General features: G+C 45.0%; 1 protein-coding gene across 7 annotated transcripts in view; it reads right to left on the bottom strand.

Moving 5' to 3' along the window:
• Positions 1 to 15,434, bottom strand: part of YIPF1 (Yip1 domain family member 1) — a 62,494-nt gene extending 47,060 nt beyond the window's left edge. Inside the window, exons 1-2 of one of the 7 annotated variants that reach the window (XM_073593492.1) lie at positions 15,288 to 15,434; positions 7,984 to 8,130 (exon numbers count right to left, since the gene is read on the bottom strand). The gene's annotated coding sequence lies outside the window, so the exon portion shown is untranslated. Of the gene's footprint in view, positions 1 to 7,964; positions 8,131 to 15,283 lie in introns of all 7 variants that reach the window. The other 6 variants (XM_073593494.1, XM_073593491.1, XM_073593493.1 and 3 more) reach the window with 6 other exon arrangements.
• Between the last annotated feature and the right edge of the window lie 514 nt (positions 15,435 to 15,948).

Genomic DNA, 15,948 nt, shown 5'->3' with positions numbered 1-15,948 from the left:
GATATCTGCATTAGTATTCAGCCCCCCTGAGTCAATACTTTGTAGAACCACCTTTTGTTGCAATTACAGCTGCAAGTCTTTTTGGGTATGTCTCTACTAGCTTTACACATCTAGAGAGAGACATTTTTGCCCATTCTTCTTTGCAAAATAGCTCAAGCTCTGTCAGATTGGATGGAGAGCATCTTTGAACAGCAATATTCAAGTCTTGCCACAGATTCTCAATTGGATTTAGGTCTGGACTTTGAGTGGGCCATTCTAACACAAATATGCTTTGATCTAAACCATTCTATTGTAGCTCTGCTGTATGTTTAGGGTCGTTGTCCAGCTGGAAGGTGAACCTAAGCCCCAGTCTCAAGTCTCAAGACTCTAATGCCGCGTACACACGAGCGGAATGTCCGACAGAAAAAGTCAGACAGAAGCTTTTCATCGTCTATTCCGATCGTGTGTGCGCCTCATCGGACTTTTTTTTTTTTTTTCGAAAATTCTGACGGACCTAGAAATGGAACATGTTCTAAATATTTCTGATGGAACCAATTCCTTTCGGGAAAACCGCTCGTCTGTATGCTGCTCCCACGGACCAAAAACAAGGCATGCTCTGAAGCACGAGTACGAGACGGAAGCTATTGGCTACTGGCTATTGAACTTCCTTTTTCTAGTCCCGTCGTACGTCACCTTGTTCTGGACGGTCGGACTTTGGTGTGATCGTGTGTATGCAAGACCGCTTGAGCGGAATTCCGTTGGAGGTCCGTCGGAGAAACCTTTGTTTATTCCGACGGCAAAACCGGTCGTGTGTACACGGCATAACAGGTTTTTTTTCTAAGATTGCCCTGTATTTGGCTCCATCCATCTTCCCATCAATTCTGACCAGCTGCCCAGTCCCTGCTGAAGAAAAGCATTCCTACAACATGATGCTGCCACCACCATGTTTCACAGTGGAGATGGCGTGTTCAGGGTGATGTGCAGCGTTAGTTTTACCCCCACACATAGCGTTTTGCTTTTAGACCAAAAAGTTAAATTGTGGTATCATCTGACCAGAGCACCTTCTTCCACGTGTTTGCTGTGTCCCCCATATGACTTCCCACAAACTGCAACCGGGACTTCTTATGGCTTTCTTTCAACAATGGCTTTCTTCTTGCCAGTGTACCATAAAGGCCAGATTTGTGGAATGCACGCCTAAAGGCCTGTACACACTATACGAAAATTGGATGGAAAAATTCGTACGACGGGCTGTCTGACAATTTTCGGATCGTTAGTACGATGCTTTCGACTTTTTCGTCAGACAAAAGCTGGATGTGCAGACTATAAGATTTTTGTCGAATGTGAACTCAACGTCCAATTTTCGTTTCATAAGTACGGTTTTTGCACAAAAAAAAAATGGTAAGAGCAAGACTACGCATGCTCAGAAACAAAAGAATACATACAAAACTATTCAACACATTACATCACTTCTGACGTATTCTGTTGTATGAAAATTTTCATATTGTGAATAACCTCTTCACATTTGACATGAGACTAGCATGCCAAAAAAAAAAAAAAAAAAACGGACGTTCGGTTGTCCGAAAATCTAAGCGCGTGTACGAGGCTTTATAGTTGTCCTGTGGACAGATTCTCCCACCTGAGTTGTGGATCTCTGCAGCTCCTCCAGGTTTACCATGGGCCTCTTGGCTGCTTTTCTGATTATTGCTCTCCTTGCTCGGTCTGTCAGTTTAGGTGGACGGCCATGTCTTGTAGGTTTGCAGTTGTGCCATACTTTTTCCCTTTTCGGATTACAGTTTAACCAGCTTGGGAATTTTTTTTTTTTTATAACCTAACCCTGCTTTAAATTGCTCCGCAACTTTATCCCTGACCTGTCTGGTGTGTTCCTTGGCCTTCACGATGCTGTTTGTTCTTGAAGGTTCTCTAACAAACCTCTGAGGGCTTCACAGAACAGCCATATCAATACTGAGAATAAATTACACATAGGTGGACTCTATTTTGGTTCCACTAGATTTTAGTTAGGGGTATCAGAGTAAAGGGGGCTGAGTACAAATGCAAGCCACACTTTTCAGATATTTACCGTATTTATTGGCGTATTACACGTGCCAGCGTATAACACGCACCCCAAGTTTAGGACAGAATTTTAAGGAAAAAACTTTTAGGAGGGAAGTTTAAGGAAAAGAAACTTACATTAAAATGCCCATCAATGCAGCCTCATCAGTGTTCATCTGCAGCCTTGTTAGTGTCATTGCAGCCTTGTCAGTGCAGCTTTGCCCCAGTGCAGCCTTGCCCCCAGTGCAGCCTTGCCCCCAGTGTCCATGCCTACCGCCGACATACACATCCATGTAGTTTTAAATATGGCGCCGCGGAGTTCGGAGAGACTCGGCGCCGGCGGAACTGAACGAACGCCGCTGAGATACACATAGTCGAGTGTATTCGGCTCTTATCGGCGCCGCTCACAGTCACGCCCAGTCCCGCCCTATGATGGACATAACACAGGTCCAATGGCGGGACTGGGCATGACTGTGAGCGGCGCCGGAAAGAGCCGAATACACTCGACTATGTGTATCTCGGCGGCGCTCTTTCAGCTCCGCCGAGTCCCTCCGAACTCCACAGCGCCATATTTAAAACTACTCGCTATGTGAATGTCGGCGGCGATCGCCGCCGATAGCTCACAATCAGCGGGGATCGGCGTATAACACGCACCCACGACTTTCCCCTGATTTTAAGGGGAAAAAAGTGCGTGTTATACGCCGATAAATACGGTATTTGTAAAAATTTTTGAAAACCATTTATTATTTTCTTTACACTCCACAATTATGTTCTACTTTGTGTTGGTCTATCTCATAAAATCCCAATAAAATAAATTTACATTTTTGGTTGTAACATGACAAAATGTGGAAACTTTCAAGGGATATGCATACTTTTTCAAGGCTTTTCTCATGTGAATGAGAACATAAAGTATACAAATATAAAGAAGGTATTATCTCAGTTTGGCTGCAAAAGTAGAAATACACTTTGACTTTCCAAAGCATGCCAGGTGCAGACTTGCCAGGGACATTCCTGGGCCTTGGAGTTTGCCTCTGGGCATGTCGTTGGTTTAGAAAACTGATCAGACTTACAAGGAACCATATAGTTACATAGTTTGTCAGGTTGAAAAAAAAGACACAAGTCCATCTAGTTCAACCAATAAAAAAAAAAAAAAAAAAATGTAAGAAAAATACACAATTCTATACCCACAGTTGATCCAGAGGAAGGCAAAAAACCCCCATCAAAGCATTATCCAACTTAATACAGCAAGGGAAAAATTTCTTCCTGAATCCCCGAGAGGCAATCGCATATTCCCTGGATCAACTTTACCTATAAATGTCAATACCCAGTTATATTCTGTATACTTTCCGTATATTTAGGAAAGAATCCAGGCTTTTTTTAAAGCAATCTATGGAGTTGGCCAAAACCACCTCTGGAGGGAGTCTATTCCACATTTTCACAGCTCTTACTGTGAAAAAACCTTTCCGTATTTGGAGATAAAATCTCTTTTCCTCTAGACATAAAGAGTCCCCCCTTGTCCTCTGTGATGCCCTTAAAGTAAATAACTCAACACCAAGTTCACTATATGGACCCCTAATGTATTTGTACATGTTGATCATATCCCCCCTTAATCTCCTCTTCTCAAGAGAAATAAATTCAGTTTCTCTAATCTCTGTTCGTAGCCGAGTTCCTCCATGCCTCTTATCAGTTTGGTTGCTCTTCTCTGCAGTTTCTCCAGTTTCCCGATTTCCTTTTTGAGAACTGGTGCCCAAAACTGAACTGCATACTCCAGATGAGGTCTTACTAATGATTTGTACAGGGACAAAATGATGTCTCTCTCTCTGGAGTTCATACCTCTCTTAATACAAGAAAGGACTTTGCTCGCTTTGGAAACCGCAGCTTGGCATCGCATGCTATTATTAAGCTTATGATCTACCAAAACCCCCAGATCCTTCTCCACTATGGACCCCCCCACCACCCCCCCAGTTGTACTCCCCCTAGTATTGCATGCATATTCTCAGCCTAACTTTTCATTTATCAACAGTAAACCTCATTTTCTACATAGTCGCCCAATTAAACGGTGCATTGAGGTCAGCTTATAAGTTGGAGACATCCTGTAAGGATGTTGCATAGAAGAAAGGTTGAATAAAGATAATAGTCCATCCAGTTCAACCTGTGCGTCTATACGTGTATACGCGTGTCAGTGTCTATAATTATTTCCCATATCCCTATATGTTGTGTTCTTTAAGATGCACATCCAAGAGTCTTTTATAAATATCCATACTCCCTGCTGCCACCACCAATTGTGGAAGAGAGTTCCACATCCCTATTGCCCTGACAGTGAAAAACCCCCCTGCAACGTTTAAGGTTAACCACTTAAGGACAGAGCCTCTTTTTGAGATGTGTTGTTAAAAACATTTTTTTTTGCTAGAAAATTACTTAAAAAAAAAATATGTATAATGTTTGGGGGTTCTAACACCCTAGAGAAATAAATGGAGGTTGTTGTAATACTTTCTGTCACACCATTTTTGCGCAGCGGTCTTACAAGCGCACTTTTTTTTGGAAAAAATACACTTTTTTTAATTAAAAAAATAAAAGACGACAGTAAAGTTAGCCCAATTTTTTTTATATTGTAAAAGATAATGGTACGCCGAGTAAATTGATACCCAACATGTCACGCTTCAAAATTGCGCCCGCTCGTGGAATGGGGACAAACTTTTACCCTTAAAAATCTCCATAGGCGATGTTTAAAAAATTCTACAGGTTGCATGTTTTAAGTTACAGAGGAGGTCTAGGGCTAGAATGATTGCTCTCGCTCTACCGATAGCGGCGATACCTCACATGTGTGGTTTGAAAACCGTTTTTCATATGCGGGCGCTCGTTCGCTTCTGCACGCAAGCTCAGCGGAACAGGGCGCGTTTAAAAAATAAATGTTTTTTTTTTAATTTTACCTTTTATTTTTAAACAGTTTTTTAAAATTGTGTCACTTTTATTCCTATTACAAGGAATGTACACATCCCTTGTAATAGAAAATAAGCATGACCGGACATCTTAAATATCAAAAAGACCTCAGATCTCATATTTGCACTAAAATGCAATAAAAAAAAATTTGTCATTTAAAAAAAAAAAAAATGGCCCTTTAAGAGCTATAGGTGGAAGTGACTTTTTGATGTCGCTTCCGCCCTGCAATGTTATGGAGACGGGTGGGGGGCCATCATCCCCTCATTCGTCTCCATGCCCAGCAAGGGTGAAAATCCGATCGCCTCCGCCGCTGCCAACAGCTCCAGTAAGCGGCGGAGGGCACCGGAGCGCAGCGGGAGGGGGGGGCCCCTCTCCCGCCGCCGATAAAAGTGATCTTGCGGCGAATCCACCACAGAGACCACTCTTATCAGAAAGCGGATGGCCGGCCAAAGAAGAGGATACCGGGGTTATGGCAGCTAGCTGCTGCCATAACAACGATATTCCACTTTATCCACCTTTATTCCATCTAAATATTTCTGGACCATATCACTTTTGAGCCATTGTGGATCATTTGGGGCTGTGTTAATACATCCCCATTATGGACATGAGCTCCCCCATGATCCTTTGTATACACAGAGCTGAAGAAAGTATGTACTAAATTTGCCTGCTCTTTGTTCCCAGTCACCCACTCCAGATTATTTTGTAAAGGGCCTACATGCTCAGACCTGACCTTTTTACTCCTTTGTTTTCCTAAATTCTGAATTAATTTTAAAAAGACTTGTAAAGAAGAGAAAACTCAAACCTGCATTAGAAAATGACAATTGGAAAATTAAAGCAAGAATCTCATATTGGCCGTTGGGCAATAATGACAACTCTAAGACCCCTTTCACACTGAGGCAGTTTTCAGGCGTTTTAGCCCTAGAAACAGTGCCTGAAAACTGCCTCCCATTCCGCCCGAATGTGAAAGCCCGAGTGCTTTCACACTTGCGGGATGTTAGAAAAAGTCCTGCAAGCAGCATCTTTGGGGCATTTTCTTTGGTATACAGCGCTCCCAAAACGCCCCGCCCATTGAAATGAATGGGCAGAGCTTCTGAAATGCCTGAAAAGCACTTCCGAAACACCGCAACATGGATGCTTTTAACCCCTGCTTTGGCTACTAGCGGGAGTTAAAAGTGCCCCGCTAGCGGCCAAAATAAAGCCACTAAAACGACCGGCGCTTTAGTGCAAAATGTTGGGGTGTCCCAGTGTGAAAGTAACCTTATTATTGATGAGCCCAGGTGTTTTGGGACCAGGATCCAAAAAAGGAAAAATTTCCGCACATTGGGGTTTTTAGGCAGCACAGTAACAGAGATAGTCAGTGTTGTATGAAAAAATATATATAATAATAATAATATATATAATATATATATTTTTTCATACAACACTGACTGACTATCTCTGTTACTGTGCTGCCTAAAAACCCCAATGTGGGGAAATTTTTCCTTTTTTGTTTCAATTTTTAAGGGGTGAGCAGCAATTTCCTTTTCTTCTCTCTAGTGTCCCCTCCATTTTTTGGGACCAGGATCCAAACCCATATGTACAAGCCTGCCAGTCAGCCATCACCTGTGCTGGCCAATCATCTGCAGCCAAGGTCTTCCCTGCCCCGCAACTGCAAGTATACATGGCTCTTGTGGACATGTGGCTGCGGGACTGGGAATGCCCCAGCCATAGATGATTTGCCTGTACAGGTGACACCTTTCTGGTGGGCTCACATTTGAGGGTTTGAATCCTGGTCAGAACACATCCAAGCTCATCACTGCTCCTAATGGCACAATGTTGATAGATCCAGCCCCAGGAGGGGAGGCAAGGTGAGTAAGGCTAGTATAGACTGCAATTCAAGATGCAAGACCATGCTGCCTTCCTTCAGCCACCTACACTGACTCTTTAAAGTGGTTGTAAACCTTTACATATACCCAGTGAAGTAACTGGCCTCAGGTGATGCACAGAGATGAAACAAATCCTCCTACATAAGTTGTGCCTGTTTATCTACAATTTTCTCTTCTCTACATCTGTTCAAAGTGCTGAATTATAAAGCTCATAAAAGGGGGCAGAGAGTTAAAGTTACACACAGCTCAGTAAGGAGAGCTTTGAGAGCTGATTAGAGGGAAGAGACCCCCCCCCCCCTTTCATACAGCACAAAGGAACAGAGCTGAGGCTGTCAATCAGCTGGAGCTCCCTCCCCTGTCACCATTTTTCTCTTAGTGTCAAGAAAACTTGTCAGAAGTGATTCATGCTGATAGCAGAGGAACGAAGGAGCAGACAGAAATTACACTTAGTGCTTTTAACTGAGACAAGTACACACTATAGAGAAATATGCTTTGTTTATATTTGATGTCTGAGGTTTACATCCATTTTAAAGGGTTTGTTGAACTGTACAAGTAGTGGCCTCACAGTCTGCACATGCTTTTTCTTGCTTTGCCGTGCACAGAGTAGGAATGTGCTATTGAGATTACCCCGCACTGCACTCAGTAAAATTAACCACTGGAGGACACAGTAGTGTTTGGGGGTCAGAGGAAGAAACCACTGAGTGTAATGGGGGAAAACAGGACAAGGTTTAGGTCTAAAGGATAGCAAAAGCAGTTTTACTTACCCCATCCCCTGCTCCTCCATGCTGCTAGAACGGTCCCCTTAGCCATTTCTCTCCTTTGCTCTGTTGGTCGCAGTTCCTCTGACATTATGGACGCAGAAAAGTAGTCTACCACTGGAGCGTAGGAGAGCAGCAGCTGCTGCAGGACTGTAGGATCAGGTAGGTAAAACTGCTTTACCATTCCCTAGACTTAAACAAGCATTTAAAACTCGCAGTGCAAGGGGCAGCCCCATAGTAAGGAAGGATTTTTACCTTTCCTGGAATTGAGCTGTGAAAAAAAACATTTTTATGATCCGATTTGCAAAACAGAATGGTCGTTGGTTTAAGGATTGTATAAAGGAATACATGAAGGCAGTAATTTAAAACTTACTTATGAAAATGCTACTTGCCTGGCTGTCCCCCCCTCCCTCAATATTGTCTCAGTCACTGACCCTGGAACCACATGCAGCTAGTGAAGTCAGAGGGACATCAGAACTTCTCTATAGATGCTTCTTTCAGGTCCAAGTATTGAGTTCTTCAGATCAATACCTAAGTAACTGGAATTTTCAAAAGGAGAGTTAGCAGAGAGCAGCTTCCATATGCAGTCAGTGCAGGCTTACTTTACAATGCTTCCAATGCTGACCCCCCCCAGAGAATGCACTCAGAGCACCCCAGGTACTTATATAAAACGTCTCCAAAGGGTTAGGATCCCCTAGGACCTCCTGTCAGGTTTTAATTGATGTCCAGGTTCCTCGTTAAAAAGATTTTCATTATCACAAGAAAAGAAATGCAATTTTCTGGTGGCAAATATAACAGGACTTAAAGCAGAGTACCCCCCCTTATTCTTACTAAACTGGAAAACCAATAGACTCACCAATAGGAAGACTTTATTTGCTTGACTCTTTCTTACAGGTCCTTCCCATCTGGGTTCTGCACCCCCCAGCCACCTTTTTTTTTTTTTTTTTTTTTTTTTTTTTTAAAAAGAGCATCATTGGTGGCTGGCTTGTCTTTCTCTGTTTTGTCCAGCCCACTAATGACGTTGCATGCACCATAAGAGATCTGGGGCAGCCTGATATTGAATAATGACGCATGTGTGAGATTAGACGAGATCAACTATATTGGTGACATTGTCTTCACAGGGTGCACTGTGAGGCCGGGACTTCCTCACCAGTGCCTACTGAACACCAGGAAGTGCCAGGAAAATAGCTACATTTGTTAGGGCTTTTTCATACTCGCGGTGGAGTGTGGTGCCCTCTGAAGAGCAATCGGCGCTCAGACCACTTTTCAGAGAGCCTTTGACAGGGAGTGAGGAGGTGATCTATCACAGCCTAAAATAACCCTATAATTGCTGCACTACCAATCTGTAATCATATGCATTGTTTGCTGTTGCGGCTCTGCCCCACTGCACACAATGAGGGAGGTTGACAGGCAGTGATACCTGTCAATCTCTGCACTCAGAGTAATGTCGCGTACACACGACTGGTCTTTCCGTCGGACTGAACTCCGAAGGACTTTTCGACGGAGTTCCGCCGAAACGGCCTTGCCTACACATGATCCCACCAAAGTCCGACTGATTCGAACGTGATGACGTACGACCGGACTAGAATATGGAAGTTCCTAGCCGGTAGCCAATAGCTGCCCTTGCATCATTTTTGGTCAGTCGGACTAGCATAGAGACGAATGGATTTTTCGATAGGACTCGAGTCCGTCGGAAAGATTTGAAACATGTTCTATTTCTAAAGTCCGTCAGATTTTTCGACAGAAAAGGTCCGATGAAGCCCACACACGATCGAATTGTCCGACGGATTCGTTCCGTCGGACTTTTGCTTTAGAAAAGTCCGGTCGTGTGTACACGGCATTAGGAGCACTCAGGTAGTTGGGATAAGAAAGCAGCCCAGCCACCCTTTTTTGCTGCCCCCAGACAACCCCTCTGAAAGTGACTTAAAAATGTATTTCATTTTGAAAAATTATATTTATGTGCATTCACTATGCATTTCTGTGTTTGGGAGGGGGAAGGTCCACTTTAACCAATCCCCCACTTCATTCCAAATGAAAATTAATAGCTCAGAATATGCTTTACAGTATAGCTAAAGTCACAATTTTGCTTGTAGTTTTGGATAGAGTGGTGATGGATCTAAACCCCTGCCAGGTTTTTATTGCCCTGTTAAGGAGATCCACCCTCTTGGTTTGTCCTGATCACAAAGAGTGAAAGAAAATCCCAAACTTGTATTGTCACCAGAACACTAGTTTTGATGACAACCAGGGATTTTCTCACTTTGGAGAGATTTCATCTCACTTCTTGTTGTGCCTATGGGACAGGAAGTGAAGGGAAATTTCCCCAATGGGACACAGATAGCAAAAAACTGACAAGGGTTATAACCCTCTGTTACTATATACAATCTTGAACTGGTTTCTGTGTATATGGACGCCATATACAACCCTGTATTCGCTATATCTGGTCTCCCACAGTACGTAGAACACGGAAATGCAATAGTTTTAGTAAATATAAACTGCTAAATACTAGAGCTGCACGATTAATCGTTATCATGATTCCCCCCCCCCCCCTGCGATCTTGACAAAGCATTTTTCCGATTCTTTCTATGCAGAAAATTCTCTGCTGAAGCCGACAGCGGTAAAAAAAAAACAAAAAAAACAGGCAGTCTGCCAAGTATCTCAACATTCTTCAGCTGTGAACTAATTATAAACATTGTAACATTTTGTCCTTTAGATCAAAGGAATGAACTTCGGTGTGTAAATGAGGAAAGTTTAATCACTTAAAGACTAAGACCCCTTTCACACTCACAGCGCAGTCGCTTTACCAACGTTTTAGCTGCACTTTTCGGCCACTAGCGGGGTGCTTTTAACTCCTGCTAGCGGACGAAGAAAGGGTTAAATGCACCGCTGCCAAACTGCTTTGCAGGCGCTTTGGCAGCAGTGCCCATTCATTTCAATGGGCAAAGGAGGTGGAGGAGCGGTGTATACACCGCTCCAAAAATGCTGCTTGCAGGACTTTTTCTAATGACCTGCAAGCGCATCGCCCCAGTGTGAAAGCACTTGGGCTTTCACGCTGGGGCTGCAGGGGAGGCATTTTTCAGGTACTTTACAGGCGCTATTTTTAGCCCTTTAGCACCTGAAAAATGCCTCCAGTGTGAAAGGGGTCTTAACCTTTTTTCTGACATTTGTTTGTTTCAAGTTAAAATCTGCATTTTTTGCTAGAAAATTACTTAGAACCCCCCAAACATTATAAATATTTTTTTAGCAGAGACCCTAGAGAATAAAATGGTGATTGTTGCAATATTTTATGTCACACAGTATTTGCGCAGCGGTCTTTCAAATGCTATTTTTTGTTATTATTTGAATTTAAAAGAAAAAACTAAAAACAGTAAAGTTAGCTCATTTTTTTTGTATAATGTGAAAGATGATGTTATGCCGCAAGAATCGTAATCTTTATTCTAAGCAAAAAAATTGTGATTCTCATTTTGGCCAGAATCGTGCAGCTCTACTAAATACTTTTTCTCATCTGCAGTATATAGCAGTTGTGACAGACTCACCCGAGACAGAGGCTATTGGAGGGGACTGAACGCTAGCCTGTTGCCTTTTGATTATGGGCCCTGGATTTTCAATGGAACGGTGCTCTTTGTGGGGTGAATTGGAGATCCGGATTGAACTGTATTAATCGGACTCAGTCGTGTATATATGTATATATTGTTGGTTGTTTGATTCTGTTGGGGACTCCTTGCTGTGGATCTGTGTCCCTGAAGAGGGAGGGGGGGTTCCTCCAGCAGCCCCCTGCTGATAAGACTGATTCATTCTGTTGGGACACATCCTGTGAGGAGATGCTGGTGTCATCAACCTGTGTTTATGTTAATTGAATGAGCTAATGACATTGTCCTCTATACAATGTAGGAGACGGGACGACTGCCATTGTGTTGATATAACTGTGTGAAGCTCGGTGACCACAAGTCTGGGCGAAAGGTCATGTCTCAGTCACCTAGGCTGTATAAAGGATTAGATAATTAGCTCATGTTAATTAGGTTACGTTTGTATTGTTAGAGTAATCTTCTCCTGTGTATATAAGACTGTATTCTGGTTCTGAATAAAGTCAGTTCTTGGTAGCAACAAGCAAGTGTCGCCTTGTTTGTGCTCAGAGAGGTTGGGATATCTGTATACAGACTGGGAGGAAGTGGTATATGACGGAAGCACTCAAGCGGAGTGTGGGGCGTTCCGTGACATTGGTGGCAAGCAGCGGGAAAGCTTCCTGAAGTCTGGGACATCCAAACCTCCAACTGGATCCAAGATCAGCATAGCAGACTTCAGTCACCCCAGCGGAGATATGGACCTGGCATCAGAGTTCCCGGGGCTGCTGCGGATCATCCTTTCAACATACACCAGGACTGTGTCTGAGGATGAATACCTGGAGCTTAGGCAGCAAATTCGGGTGGAGCTCTGGATTGCAGCCCTCCGTTTCGCTGGTATAAAACAGGGCAAGTGCTTTCCAACCCAAGAGCAACGGGCCAGTGACCAACGGGCATTGCGGATGGCATTCCTGGGAGAGCAGCCCCAGGAGCAATGGGTGACTGAGTTGGACAGGTTGGTCCAGCAGGAGATAGAGCTGGACAATCGTTATCGGACTCTGCAATGGCACGCAGAGGAGGGATATTGAGGGGAGACAAACAGAATGCTCTCCGGAGGGATATGACTTTGGCGGCCCTGGATTGCTGTGGGAGAGCCTTACAGATCTTTTTATGTTTGGCGATGAAGGGGAACCTGACCTTGAGGACCTGAGAGACTATAGAGAGTCTATGCTCGGTCTTGCAGGGGTCTCAGAGCTCAAACCTGATCTGGACCATTTGCTAAGGAAGGAACAGCATCTGGAAAGGGCATACAGGAAACTGCTAGAACAAGTTCAGCAGCATGCCAGAGAATCGGCAGTGGAAAATCCGGAGATTGCCGTCCCCAAACCTGAAGTGCTGACAACAGGGCAGAGCTCTGCTAACCTCTGCCCAGAAATGATAGCATCTTCTGGGTTCCATGGACAGGAGATGGTGAACCTCTATCCCCAGACATCAGTTGCAGAGACATGGGATTTGATAGACTTTTCTGCTGAGGAAGAACAACCTGATGAGCCTCCAGCAGAAGAGCTGCTATCAGGGCCAAAGTTCACTGTGTTCTGCCCCGCACCAACAGTGGCTTCAGCCTTCCTGAGAGAAGAGGTAGTCGGCCTTTCTCCCACAACACTGACAGGGACATGTGATTTTCTGCCAGCATCTATGGAGTTAAAACAAACTTCTCCAGCTGAAGATCTGGTAACTGAACAGAGGGTCCAAGACCTCTGTCCCACACTTTTACCAATTCCACAGACTGGGGATTTAATAGACGTTTCTGTAGAGGAGGAACCACCTGGCAAACCCCCAGCAGAAGTGCTGGCAACCGGACAGAGGGTCCAAGACCTCTGCCCCACACCTGCAGCAATTGTGGAGGCTCAGGGTGAGAAGATGGCAATCACTTCCCAGCAGCAGATACAGGGGGAGAAGGGAGAGGAGGTGTGTGTTGTCCCTCCCCAACAGTTGGCCAGGGTGGAGGAAGCGGGCTTCCTCCCCAGCAAAGATCCGTGTACCTGGGAGACAGTACCATCGACATGTCGTCCCAGCAGCCAGATGAGGGAATGGAAAAGGAAGCAGCCGGCTCCCTTTTCCAATGGCAACTACACAGTTTGGGAGTGGAGGAAGTCAGCCTCCTGCCCCAACGGTTAGCTGGAGCGGAGGATGCAGAGTCCTCAGCAGAAGGGCTGGCAACAGAGCAGAGTGCTACCAACCTCTTCCCAGCACCGGCAACAACTGTGGAGTTCCAGGGAGCCGGGGCAGTTGGCCCCTCTCTCCGACGACAAGCTGATGTAGTGGAGCTGCTACTCCCAGCTGAATCGCTGGCAACAGGGCAGAGCACCGCTGGCCTCTGCCTAGCACCTAGTGTCCCTCTACAGCTTCAAGAAGCAGGGGTGATTGGCCCCTCTGCCCAGCAGCAGACCGAGCCCAGGAATGTTAAAAACAATCCAGCTGAAGCCCTGGCAGCCAGACAGAGAGTAAATGACCTCTGCCCCACACCTACTGAGGTCAACTATTCCTTGCAGCCAAGAATGGAGATCATGCGGGAAGACTATGTGAGTTCACTCTGCCTGACTAACGTATGTCCAGACCAGGTGGAGGTCTGGGACCTTGTTAGTCAACCTTTGATGGGGGAGAAACGTGACAGACTCACCCGAGACAGAGGCTATTGGAGGGGACTGAACGCTAGCCTGTTGCCTTTTGATTATGGGCCCTGGATTTTCAATGGAACGGTGCTCTTTGTGGGGTGAATTGGAGGTCCGGATTGAACTGTATTAATCGGACTCAGTCGTGTATATATGTATATATTGTTGGTTGTTTGATTCTGTTGGGGACTCTTTGCTGTGGATCTGTGTCCCTGAAGAGGGAGGGGGGGGTTCCTCCAGCAGCCCCCTGCTGATAAGACTGATTCATTCTGTTGGGACACATCCTGTGAGGAGATGCTGGTGTCATCAACCTGTGTTTATGTTAATTGAATGAGCTAATGACATTGTCCTCTATACAATGTAGGAGACGGGACAACTGCCATTGTGTTGATATAACTGTGTGAAGCTCGGTGACCACAAGTCTGGGTGAAAGGTCATGTCTCAGTCACCTAGGCTGTATAAAGGATTAGATAATTAGCTCATGTTAATTAGGTTACGTTTGTATTGTTAGAGTAATCTTCTCCTGTGTATATAAGACTGTATTCTGGTTCTGAATTAAGTCAGTTCTTGGTAGCAACAAGCAAGTGTCGCCTTGTTTGTGCTCAGAGAAATATCTGGGATATCTGTATACAGACTGGGAGGAAGTGGTATATGACAGAAGCACTCAAGCGGAGTGTGGGGCGTTCCGTGACAGCAGTCTTATGACTTCTATCGGTGTTTGGTCAAAGCTTGTAGGAGGAGTTTTCATTCTGATCTGACTGTCCTATGAGGCTGCAGGACTCCTGACCCTCTGTCTGGACAGTGTTGATCACATGCACCCTCCCAAGAAAACTGAGCATGTGCAGCTTGTCCCCTAACCTCTGTTCTATCAGGGGATGGATTGGGGACTGTGGAAGGGGAGGATCAGAGAAGACAGGATCAAACAGGCTTTTTACATAATGCACAGGATTTTTTTTACCACTACTATTCCTTTATATTGGCTTTTGGAATTTACAAATGCAGCAATATAGAAATCAGATGAAAGGTTTAGCGCTGGAAAACACTTTTTGATAGATAAAAAGTGCATTTTATATACAACTCTATAGATCAGACCAAAATGAGGGACAAATGAGGAGGAATGAGGGACAGAGGGACATTGCTCCAAATCAGGGACAGTTGGGAGCTATGTATAACAAAGCATGCTTTAATGCATATACAGTCTGATTTTATTGTTATGGGTTTAGTAACACTTTAAAGCAGGGACCTAAGAATGCCTCTCATATTATAATGCACACAGCTCCTGAGCATGTCTCTACAATGAATCAGCACTGTCACTGACTGAGTCCCTGTATACAATGCACTGGAAGATTGCAGCAGTCGTGAGCACATGAACAATGGAGCTCTCCCACCCCCTGCGCCCTGTACACCCGGGAGGAGGCGGGGGTCTCTGTGCCAGGCTTGGGTTGGAGGGATCGCACACTCACTTACAGCTCGGATCACGTCACCATTCAGCTCCAGTTGTTGCCGGAAGTCGAAGCAGAACTCAACTAACAGCCTGCGACCAATGGGGTCCTGAGACCACGCCTCCGGGGAGGTCCGGTGTGTATCCTGAAAGAAGCAGGATCTGCGTCACGTGACTCAGTGTTCTGGCCAGTGAGGGAGGAGCAGAGTGTGCTCAGTGTAAATCACACTGTGACTGACTGGGATAAGAGCAGTACAATCATATAGTCATATCACAGGCACTGCAAGCTGTCTGAAGCTGAGGGTCATGTCCAGGCTGTGAATTTCTGTCTCTGGTTTATGTAACAGACGCAATGTACCAAAAAATGATATAAATCAGAAACCATTTCTGAAAGGAACATGGAAGCCGCCATTGCTGACTTCTCAGTTTACAAATGATAATTCCCTATGAACACGGTGTCTTACCGAGAAAGTTCCCCCCGGCGGATAAGGACCCCCCTGTACTGCACGTGCGCTGCACTTGCGCAGTGCGAACAACTACTGAGCCGCCGAAAGACTCCGAAGTTGAACAGCTGATCGTCAGCTCTACACGGCGCCTGCGCACTGAGTCCAGGTTCAAGCCCCACCATCCAAATGGACATAGAGTCTGAATAAAACTATGCCGAGCGAAGGGCCCTGTTACAGGCGC

The sequence above is a fragment of the Aquarana catesbeiana genome, linkage group LG07 (genome assembly GCF_042186555.1).
Source record: "Aquarana catesbeiana isolate 2022-GZ linkage group LG07, ASM4218655v1, whole genome shotgun sequence".
NCBI classification, from domain to species: domain Eukaryota; kingdom Metazoa; phylum Chordata; class Amphibia; order Anura; family Ranidae; genus Aquarana; species Aquarana catesbeiana.
The sequence above is the reverse complement of the archived record's forward strand: the minus strand, read 5'-3'. Positions and strand labels throughout refer to the sequence as shown.